The sequence below is a fragment of the Gorilla gorilla genome, chromosome 19 (assembly GCF_029281585.2).
Source record: "Gorilla gorilla gorilla isolate KB3781 chromosome 19, NHGRI_mGorGor1-v2.1_pri, whole genome shotgun sequence".
In the NCBI taxonomy this organism is placed as follows: domain Eukaryota; kingdom Metazoa; phylum Chordata; class Mammalia; order Primates; family Hominidae; genus Gorilla; species Gorilla gorilla.
The window spans coordinates 103,796,035-103,806,543 of NC_073243.2; the positions used below are offsets into that span (position 1 = coordinate 103,796,035).

At 36.9% G+C, this 10,509-nt stretch overlaps 1 long non-coding RNA gene across 2 annotated transcripts; it reads left to right on the plus strand.

Moving 5' to 3' along the window:
• Positions 1-212: 212 nt before the first annotated feature.
• Positions 213-7,982, plus strand: LOC109023763 (uncharacterized). 2 transcript variants are annotated; one of them, XR_008673206.2, is made up of 3 exons: positions 213-356; positions 3,584-3,661; positions 4,612-5,466. It is a non-coding gene; the product is annotated as an uncharacterized lncRNA (long non-coding RNA). The 2 variants fall into 2 exon arrangements; XR_008673207.2 differs by having other exon boundaries at positions 3,584-7,982.
• The last annotated feature ends 2,527 nt before the right edge of the window (positions 7,983-10,509 follow it).

Sequence of the window (10,509 nt, forward strand, 5' to 3'; positions counted from 1 at the left end):
TTGTGGGAAATGACAGGATTTTATTCTTTTTTTTATGGGTGAATAGTATTTCATTGTGTATATTCACTACATTTTTATTATTTTATTCCTTGGTGGACACTTAGGTTAATTCTATATCTTGGCTATTGTGAATAGTACATATAGGAGTGTAGATATCTCTTCAACATACTGATTTCATTTCCTTTGGATATATACCCAGTATAGCGATTGCTGGATAATACAAACAATCTTAAAATTCCTAGGAAACCTCAAAAGACTTCAAGTAACCAAATCATTATTGAATAAAAAGGATACAGCTGGAGCCATCACACTAACTCACCTCAGAAACTTCAAGACCTGACTACCTGACTAGAAAGGTATAGTAACACTAACAGCATGGTACTGGCATTAAAAACAGATACATTGACCAATGGAACAGAATAGAGAGCCCAGAAATAAATCAACACATTTACCACCAACTGGTTTTTGAAAAAGGTGGCAAGAACACACTTTAGGGAAAGGACAGTCTTTTCCATAAATGATGTTGACAAAACTGGATATCCATACGCAGAAGAAAGTGATCAGAAAGAGTATTATTATAAGAAAGTAATAATATATTTTACCATATACAAAAATCAATTCAAAATCGATTAAAGACTTAAATGTAAGACCCAAAACTGTGACATTTCTAGAAGAAAACCTAGAGGAATTTCTTCATGACATTGGTATGGGCAAAGATTTTCTAGATAAGGCCTCAAAAGCACAGGTAACAAAAGCAACATTGTACAAACAAAATTACATCAAACTAACAAGTTTCTACATAGCAAAGGAAACAATCAACAGGTTGAAGAAACAACCTACAGAAAATAAGTGCAAACTGTACATCTGACAAGTGGCTAATATCCAAAATATACCAGGAACTCAATTCAATAATAAAGAAACAACTTGATTTTTAAATGAACAAATGAACTGAATAGACATTTCTCAAAAGAAGACATACAAATAGCCAAGAGATATATTTTTAAAATGCTCAACATCAGTAAACATCAGAAGAATGCAAATCAAAACCACAATGAGATATCACCTTTTCCAAGTTAGAATGGTGATTATGAAAACAAATAGTATAGTGTAACAGATGGTGAGGTTATGGAGAAAAGGGAATCCTTACACAGCTGGGTGGGAATGTAAGTTAGTAGGGAGGTTCTTCAAAAAATTAGAAGTATTTTCGGTAAAATAAAATTTCATGTAAGTGAATCTTTGTGGAAAATAACTACAATGTATAGCTGTATTCCCTAAGCACAGGGCTGTGTATGTGGCAGCGACTCACTGTTTATTTGATGAATGAATATTTAATAAGCCTTTGGAACAGACAGAAAGGGAGCTCAAAGGAGGAAAAAGGGGGTAGAGAATACTTCGTGGGGCAAGGGGCAGCATCTCACGGAAGCTGGATCCTACTGGGAAAGCAGCATTTGTGTTTTCCTGTGAAGATCTTGGTGCAGGGAATGTTCTGGGGGAGGATAAGGGAATGGCATTCGTCTCTCACTCATTCTAACATTATTGATTGTTTCATTAATGGATTCAATTAAACACATTAATTACTAGGTAATCAAACACATTAATTACTTGGCTACTAGGTTCTATACACTGTGCTTGAGTTGGAAAAACAGAGTCAATGTGTAATGATCCCAGCCTCCATGTGACAAATTCAGTAGTTCGGGTACTGTACCACCATTTTATTTTATTTTATTTATTTTATTTTATTTTAATTAATTAATTTATTTTTTGAGACGGAGTCTCGCTCTGTTGCCCAGGCTGGAGTGCAGTGGCGCGATCTCGGCTCACTGCAAGCTCTGTCTCCCAGGTTCACGCCATTCTCCTCCTCAGCCACCCGAGTAGTTGGGACTACAGGCACCCGCCACCACGCCCAGCTAATTTCTTGTATTTTTAGTAGAGACGGGGTTTCACCGTGTTAGCCGGGATGGTCTTGATCTCCTGACCAGGTGATCTGCCCCCTCGGCCTCCTAAAGTGATGGGATTACAGGCGTGAGCCACCACGCCCAGCCTCTACCACCATTTTATTAACTATCCTTACTGCACTTGGCCCACACATGTCCTGTGATTTGGATGATGGGCAGCAGGTACTTCCCTGGAGCTTGGAGAGAAAGAGGAGCTACTTTATAGGCAGCAGGAGGCTTGACCTGTACTGTTTTTGGACCTGATTCCCCCATTTTTCTGATCCCATTTGCTTTCCAACATTACTAAAAAAATTTACTCAAAAACTTCCCCACCCCTCATGACCTCATCATGACTTCATTCACTTTCCCCAGCCTGTTTATGAATTACACACACACACACACCTGTCACTGCAGTGGGATTTTGTGTAGCAGGCAGAAGATGCATGTTCTCCATCTACTAGCTCGAAAAAGAGCAAAGCTTTTGATTTTGCCATGTGTGTTTTTAAGCTGCCTATCTCATCAATTCATGTCTCTGCAATAGTTTTGCATTAAAGTCTTCTGTTTATTTTAGTTAATCAAAATACCATCTGCACACACTGATAATTTCACTGCTTTCCATCCCAATTAATACTTCATAATTCATTTTTATCTAATCATGTTGGCTAGTATTTCCATAATAACATACTTGTGATGTTTGTTTGAGACAGAAATTTAATACCATAGTAAGGAGATATCATTCTACTCCTATTTTACTTAAAAAATAGGAATGTAGATGAATTTTTTTCTAATGGACTTTGTAGAGGACATCTTAGATTTGCTCCTTTTACTTGATAGTACGTTACACTTTTCTCATATGTCTAAAGGTAAGCACTACTAAGACATTGTTAAGCTAAAAAAACATACTAGAGAAAATTATCCCCAAATATGTTCAGTTTACTCGGAAATGAGAAAAAAGGATTATAATCTGGAATGTACAGAAAGCAAACCACCAGTGCATCCAGTGAGGGAAGGATAAAGAGAAGCTTTTATTAACAAAAAGGGAGAGGTTCTCATGAACTGCTTAGAAACAGATTTCATGGATTCTAGAGGCTCAAAGCCAGAGCTGTTGTGAATTTATTAGTGGAGATGCTACTACTGGGCAAGTATTCTTTTGAGAGCATCATACCAGAATTACTGCAGTCCTGAAGAATGTCTAGTGATAAACCTTGTCAAAGCAGGAGATGCACGAAGGGTGTGAAGGGGTTTCTTGTAGTGTTTTTGGAAAGTCCTTGGGAACTGTTCTTAGACATGTACACATGAGTCTTCTCTCCTCCTTGCCTTCCTGGCCCTATTTTATCTGGGTCTGACAAAATTAATTTAATCCTGATATTGGCAACTTTCACAGCACTGTATATTATTGTTTACTATCTAAATTAATTTTCTAGCATTTTATTTAGCATTTTTATATCTCTATTAGTAAGTGAGACTGTTAGGGTTTTTCCTATTTTCATGTTATCTTTATAAACTTTTTGTTGCATTTTTTGTAGCTAAAGAATTAGCCACTTTTACCATCTGTATATCTAATACCAGACGTCTTCTTAAGATGGAATTGTGAGAAGGTTGGATAGAAAATTGACTCTAAAGAGTCTCTTTGAATTTCATTCATATAGGCTATACCATGAACATGCTGATAAAACTACCAGCTGGAAACACACACACTACGTTTCATAAAAAGGATCGATGATTCAGTAAGTAGAAACAAAAGCACAAAAAGCAGAGCCCGGATCACGAGGTCAGGAGATGGAGACCATCCTGGCTAACACGGTGAAACCCCGTCTCTACTAAAAACACAAAAATTAGCTGGGCGTGGTGGCGGGTGCCTGTGGTCCCAGCTACTCGGGAGGCTGAGGCAGGAGAATGGTGCGAACCTGGGAGGCGGAGTTTGCAGTGAGTGGAGATTGCACCACTGCACTCCAGCCTGGGCAACAGAGCGAGACTCTGTCTCAAAAAACAAACAAACAAACAACAACAACAACAACAACAAAAAGCAGAGCCAAGAATCGCGGGGAATTTATTCCCAGGCCTTGAAATCCAATCAAGAAGTTCCCAGTATTTTCCTGACTGGGTTTCAGAGCTGCCTTAGCCTAGTGATTCCTTTCTACCTTCCATTCTCCCCTTTTGCAATGGTCATGTTTATAGTAGTTTAGGATTATTATCATATACGGGCCCCACCACCCACTCTCTCTCTAGGTTCTCAAGCTCACAGATGGGGAGGAATTTTTCTCTAGGAGAATAATTCACCCAGTAGCCTCATCCATGCCTTGACTTAATGTAGACAGAAGATGAGATGTTGGTCTCTAGTCAGTGCAAGTGTTTTCCCCTTGGAAGGCACATGAATCATTGGGGCCAGAGGGCAGATTGTTTCCAAGCAAAGGATAAGATAGCCTTCATGATTCCTATAGTCTGGCTGTATAAAGTCCACTCCTTGAGTGTGAGTGGGACCTTGTAATTTGCTTCTAGCCAAGAGAATATGTTAAAGATCATAGGACTTTGCAGATGTAATTAAAGTCCCAAATCAGTTGATTTTGAGTTCATCAAAATCAGGGAGACCTTATTTCAGTGGGCCTGACTTAATCAGGTAAAAGGACTTTTAAAAGGTACTGGGCCTTCCCTTAAAACAAAAGACTTCCTTTGCCAGCTTGATGAGACAAGTGTCGTGTTGAAAAGGAACCCACAACAAGCACCTGCAGAATGCCTCTAGGAACTGTCTGTGATCTCAGGACCTGAGAGCTGCCTCTAGCTGACAGCCAGCAAAAAGCCACATGGAAAGTATTTATACCAACAACTGAAATGAACTTGGATAAAAATGGGTTTTTCCCCAGTTAAGCCTCCAGATGAGAATGCAACCCATGCCTGGACTGAACCCTGGCAAGACTCTGAATAGTGGATCCAGCTCACCTGTGCCTATACCCAGACCCATGGAAACTGTAAAATATTATGTATATTGTGTTTTAAACCCTGGAGGTTGCAGTAATTTGTTATACAGCAAAGAAAAACAATACATAGTTGTTTTTTGAAATGTTGTAACTCTGAAATAATAAAATGAAGAATGCACTCTAATTATTAAAATTTTCTTAAGATGGCAAGAGAATGCATTAATCAAATAAGAAGGTATACAAAATTCAAAAATAACCAAAGGGTGGCAAATTGTAGGTAAATCAGTCATTAGAAAACTGAGCAGAAGTCAAAATTATTATTAAGCAAAATTGGTTTATAGGAAATAGGACTGTGTCAATAGATGACAACAGCATGTGATTAATGGCTAACTAAATAATAATTGTCAATGAGACTAGTGGAGATTCCCAAGACAGAGCGTTAATGTGGCCAAAGTACTGCAGGAAGAGAGATAGAGAAGTTGGCCCCAGCATCTAGATGTTCAGGCCTTAAGGATGATACAAGCCTCAATGGCCTTAGAAGAGGGAGGAACAATTCTAGACAGAGGAACACACCTAAGAAGTGTCACATTTCCAAGTTTATTCTTACATTTTGATTTGTTTACATATTCCCTGAAACAACTTTGCAATTTTTCAAACTAGTACTACTTTAAAAAATTATCTGTTTCTTTATGGGTGTGCATATGTGTGTGATGTGTGTGTGTGTGCATATTCACATACATATATAGGTGCATTTGGGTGTAAAGTTGCAAACCTTTGAGGTTTATTGAATTTAATCATGTGAGTGTGTACTTGCCTGTATATTTAAAAACTGGATAAATTGTGGTAAATTGCTTGTCATAAATGTCGTTCTACTTTTCCTTACGTTCAACATGAAATTCAAGAAGCTTATAAAATGTCTGGGAAACTAGTATAGTCTAAGTGGATTTCCCTTGCTTTGATTTCAGTGAAATAGCCAGGTGTCTATTTTAAGCTGAATTTGTGCTTTAAGAAAAAGAAAAGAAATAGTGCTAAGGAATTCTCATTGGCCCAGGAGGTTAGAAAGAGATATTAATTCTACCTCTACAAATCATCAATTTGATTCGGTCCAGGTTGGCAATTTCTCAGAACATCTGTCTGATCACTCTTTAGTGGTCAGTAAATGAGGAAATCCAGATGTTCTTAGTTTAGTAGAGATCCATCATCTGAAATGTCCCCAAAGTGCCTGTAAGCCCCTATGTATGTAGAGGTCATATTCAAGTGGACGAGGGAACTCTGAGAATCTTTTTTCCCAGGTATGGCTTCTAAGTGATGGACATGCTGTCTTAGCACCTTCCTTACCTGGTCAAGTGGAGAGAACCCTTAACCCTACTTCTCAGACCACACCCCTGAACCACTCTTCGGAGGTGGGGAGCACAATTTACATGTGCAGCTACCTGCCCTGATGGAAATCAGTTGAGTAGGGAGTCTGGGAAATGAACCTTTGTTTTTGTTCATACAGCTCTACCAACCCAAGCGTTTATGAGTATCTTTCTGTGTTCTCTTCTGCCAAGGAAATGCTTTCTTCTGAGAATATTTTCTCCTTAATGTTGATCTCATACTATGAAGGAGATTTACGGTAAATGTTTCTAACAGAAGGTCAGTTGTAGACAGATATTAAAATGTATTAGTCTAAAATTGCCATTTTTTAATGAAAAGCAGATTTTCTTTACCATCATTTTCTATGACTAAAATACAGAAAAGGCAAATGACTTAGAGTCGCTGAAATACATACTGATAAGTGGTCTAGGAGGTTTGAATATAAAGTAATAATTCCAATATGGGAGTCCAGCATTTAGAAATACCAGTGCCTGCATAAATACCAATGTGAAAAATTCTAAAATTGTCACTCTTTAAAAATTATTATTCTTAGCCTTGTAATACAGAGGTCAGCTTAGTGATGTTCTGTAAAGGAGATTGGAAAGGGATGGTGCTTTAAGATACTTATGACATTTAACCAAATATACGTCATGCTAATATTATTTTGTTTTGGGAGGCCTTAAATACATTGCTCACGATGAAAGTATTTAGGGGTGCTTCTTGGGTATTTGCAGCACTATGTGGATATTTTCTCATATTTAGCTCATTTTGGAGTAACCCTTTGATGGAAACATTACCCTTCAGAAGTTCTTTTTAAATCAGAGCAGCAGCAGTCTATAGAGTACACACATCTATGATGGCTTCAGTGGTACTAGGTGATGAGAATTGTTCAGCTCAATTATAATCTTAGGGGACCACGCTTGTCTAGGCAGTCCATCATTGACTGAAATGCTGTCATGCAGCATATGGCTATATATACATGTATCTTTCATTTATCCAAATAGTGTTTTCACAAGTATTGTTTTATTGTTCTATACTTTAGTCTGTATACTTTAAACTTAGCTACTCAGTATGAAATATATTAGGATTATTAAAACATTGTTTTAGAGCAACTAATCCACCTCACTTTTGCCAGGCTTCTGGCTCCAACTGAGAAGGGCAGAGCTGTATGAAAGTGAATACGTTTAAATTGTGTAGACCAGTGCTAAGTGAAAAGTATGAGACTCCCAGATTTCAAGCTCTCTGACTCTTTGGTAATCATTTCTTATCCTTTGCGTAATTCATCAAAGCTTTTAAATAAAGGAATTTTCCAGTTTTATTTAAACTGGTATCTTTTTTATTCCTGTGGTATAATTCAAGGGGAAGTCAGGAATGATTCCTCAAAAGAACATGATTTGAAAAACAAGCAGAATATTTAGTGCCATTAAAGCCACTTCCATAAAATTTCAGGTTTAAGAGGGTTTGAGGAAGCATCTGTAAAAATCTTTTGCCGTCCCTTGCTATTATTCAATCTTAGCTTGAAGATATTACACAGAAAGGAAGGATTATCCTTTTTATTGAAAACTTCTTTTTCTCCAGCCACATACGGTCATTTCATTTGCCAAGAGAATATGTCATCATAAAGAAATACCACAAAGAATGAACATTTGAATTGCAAATGCTTAAAGCAAAATGTGTAGATTTTGTTTGAAATATCAAACATTTGGATGAGGGGCCACTGACTTAATGATTGATTCCCAAAGGTGTTCAAGAGTAATTTTTGAGAAAAAAAAATAAAGATGTCCATTTTAAAACCAGAATATCATATGCTTAAAAAGAGATTCATAAGGAAAGAAACAAAAAAGCAAAACCTTTATACTAGTTCTGTAAATTCTGCAAATTCTGCTTTAAGACAAGTGTTTTTAAGTGTTAAAAAATAAAGAAAACTGAGTAGTGTTAATGTGTGTGGGGGGTGTGGTTTTTTTTTTTTAGTAGTAAACTCATTTTAGCTTGGATGATTAGTACTTAGTAGTCAATTTATCTGTTAGTTGTTGGGTTAACTTGGGGTTCATATTAAAATTTGACATGTATGCATATTTATATAATTTATAACACATTATGTGTTGTTACAATCACACACTGATTCTCTATGGTGGTCATGGGGTGCACCATTCAGATCTTACTTTAAGAAACAGGCTACAGGGAGCACCACTGGCCAACAGCCTCACCACTGAGCTCACACTGAGGCCATGCTCCCATGGGCTGCTCCCAGACATAAGCACAGCAAAGCTACTAGGGCAGGCTGCTGCTGCTTGACGCAGGGTTTCTCTCCCGGGTCATCTCCGTCATGTACTCCCATTGACAAAGCTCAAACTTTCTCAGAGCGGCCCTGCAGTGGGGTGGCTGCTGCCCAGCCTCCTTCCTTCTCTCTCTCCTTTCAGAGGTATCACAACTGATTGCAACTTACTTCTATTCTCTCTCCCCAGGGAATGCCAGGAATAATTCAGAATCCATGTAACACATTCACATTTTCATCATTTACGGCCCAGCCATTACTTATTCCCTGAGTATTTAGAATTTCTCCCCAGGATTAACGTCTCTTATGTAATAAATTACCGCCGTGTTAACAGAAGGGAAAGGTCTGATTTCTGAATTGGTCCATTGCTGTTTAGCAGTATTTCTACATCTAAATCCATTCAATTCATATCGAAATCACTATGTCAGACTTTGGAAAATAAATCTTACTTGTTTCAGAGCTATAGCCATATACATTATATGACATATACTGCACAGAGGTCCAAGATAATAGGATTGATGTGTGCTGATTTTCATGTTATTTTAACTTTCTTATCTCACTAGTTGATATACTTCTGTTAACTTATTTCATATACATGTTTAAAGATAATTTAAGAAATACTGCTTAAATTACTATCAAAGAAATCTGGGTCATTTTTCATAATTTTCAGTGAGATAAGTAATGTGTTTATAGCTATATAAACTAGGGTTTGTAGTATTTGTGTGAGCTGATTTTTATTGCACTTTTACAGATGGTACTTTTCTGGTGATGAAGTCACTTTGGGAAATTTTCCCAGATTTGACATGCCATGAGTTTGCTGAATGTCTAGACTTCCACAGTTGACAGACCTTACAATATACACATTATGTAAGTCCTCAATGACCTTACAGTAAACACTAAGGAAAAATGAAGACATGGTTCCTGAAAATTTAGATAAAGACATGTGTAACCCATAAGAGATTCTTGGAAGAATATAAATCAATTTCCATAACTACTATACATGTATATGTCTGTTGATTGAGCATATTTTTTAAACATGTTTCTTAGTAAAATAAGGAAGAAATACTATATAAAATAAAAGAAATATTAAAAAACTAGCACACTTTTCTAACAGTCTTGAAAATTTTCAGAATATTATGCTCTTAAAACTGCCCCAATCATAGTCTATTTAAATGTATTCTATTCATGGAAAACAAGGTAAATAGAATAAACCAAGGTTTTATAAATGGAAACAAATATTGCATTGTACTGAGCTGGTGGAGAATCTTTTTTCAAGCCTCTAGCAATAACATGTAGGTGAGCTGATCAAAATTTATGGCAGACACACTCCATGCGTGAAGTTTATTACTCATTGGGGGATGTGATTAAATTCCAACTCTCAAATCATCAGGAAGGTGAAGTTATGAATCTTTCAGTAGGTGGATGATGTTTTGTTTCCTGAATTCTTATTCCTCTTCCAGTTACAATGTGGCACAAGAGTCATAAAAGTTGTCTCTTTTTAATATATTTATTCACTTCCAGAACAAAACAAACCTGTGCTCCCAAATTATCACAAACAAAAGTCAGCTGTAGATAAAGTAATGGTAAGTTTTAGATGTAAACTTGTAGAGCTATTAAACCCTGACTTTTCTAAAAGTAATTTGATTAAATCTGAAGATATTTAGTGTTATGTCTAAGACAGGGTAAACTCCATGGTGGTAACATTGAAACATCATGACTGTGATGGTAATCGTCTGAGTTCCCATCCACACAGACAGTTCCAGTAGAGGCAAATGGCAGCCAAGGGCATATAGATAGAAAGGGTGTATTTCAAGATATTTTCAAGAATTTTACTCTTCACTATTTGAAAAAATAGGCCCTACATTTGTTTTCATACTTGCATATGTATACCTTTTTATAAAGCCAATCATAGTTTAGTAAAATACAGATATTTCTTCCTTTTGAAGAAATAGAGCAGACACTGAGCTAAGGTCTTTGCAGAGAGTTTCAACTCATTCCATAAAAAACTTGCTCAGGAGTCGTCATCTGC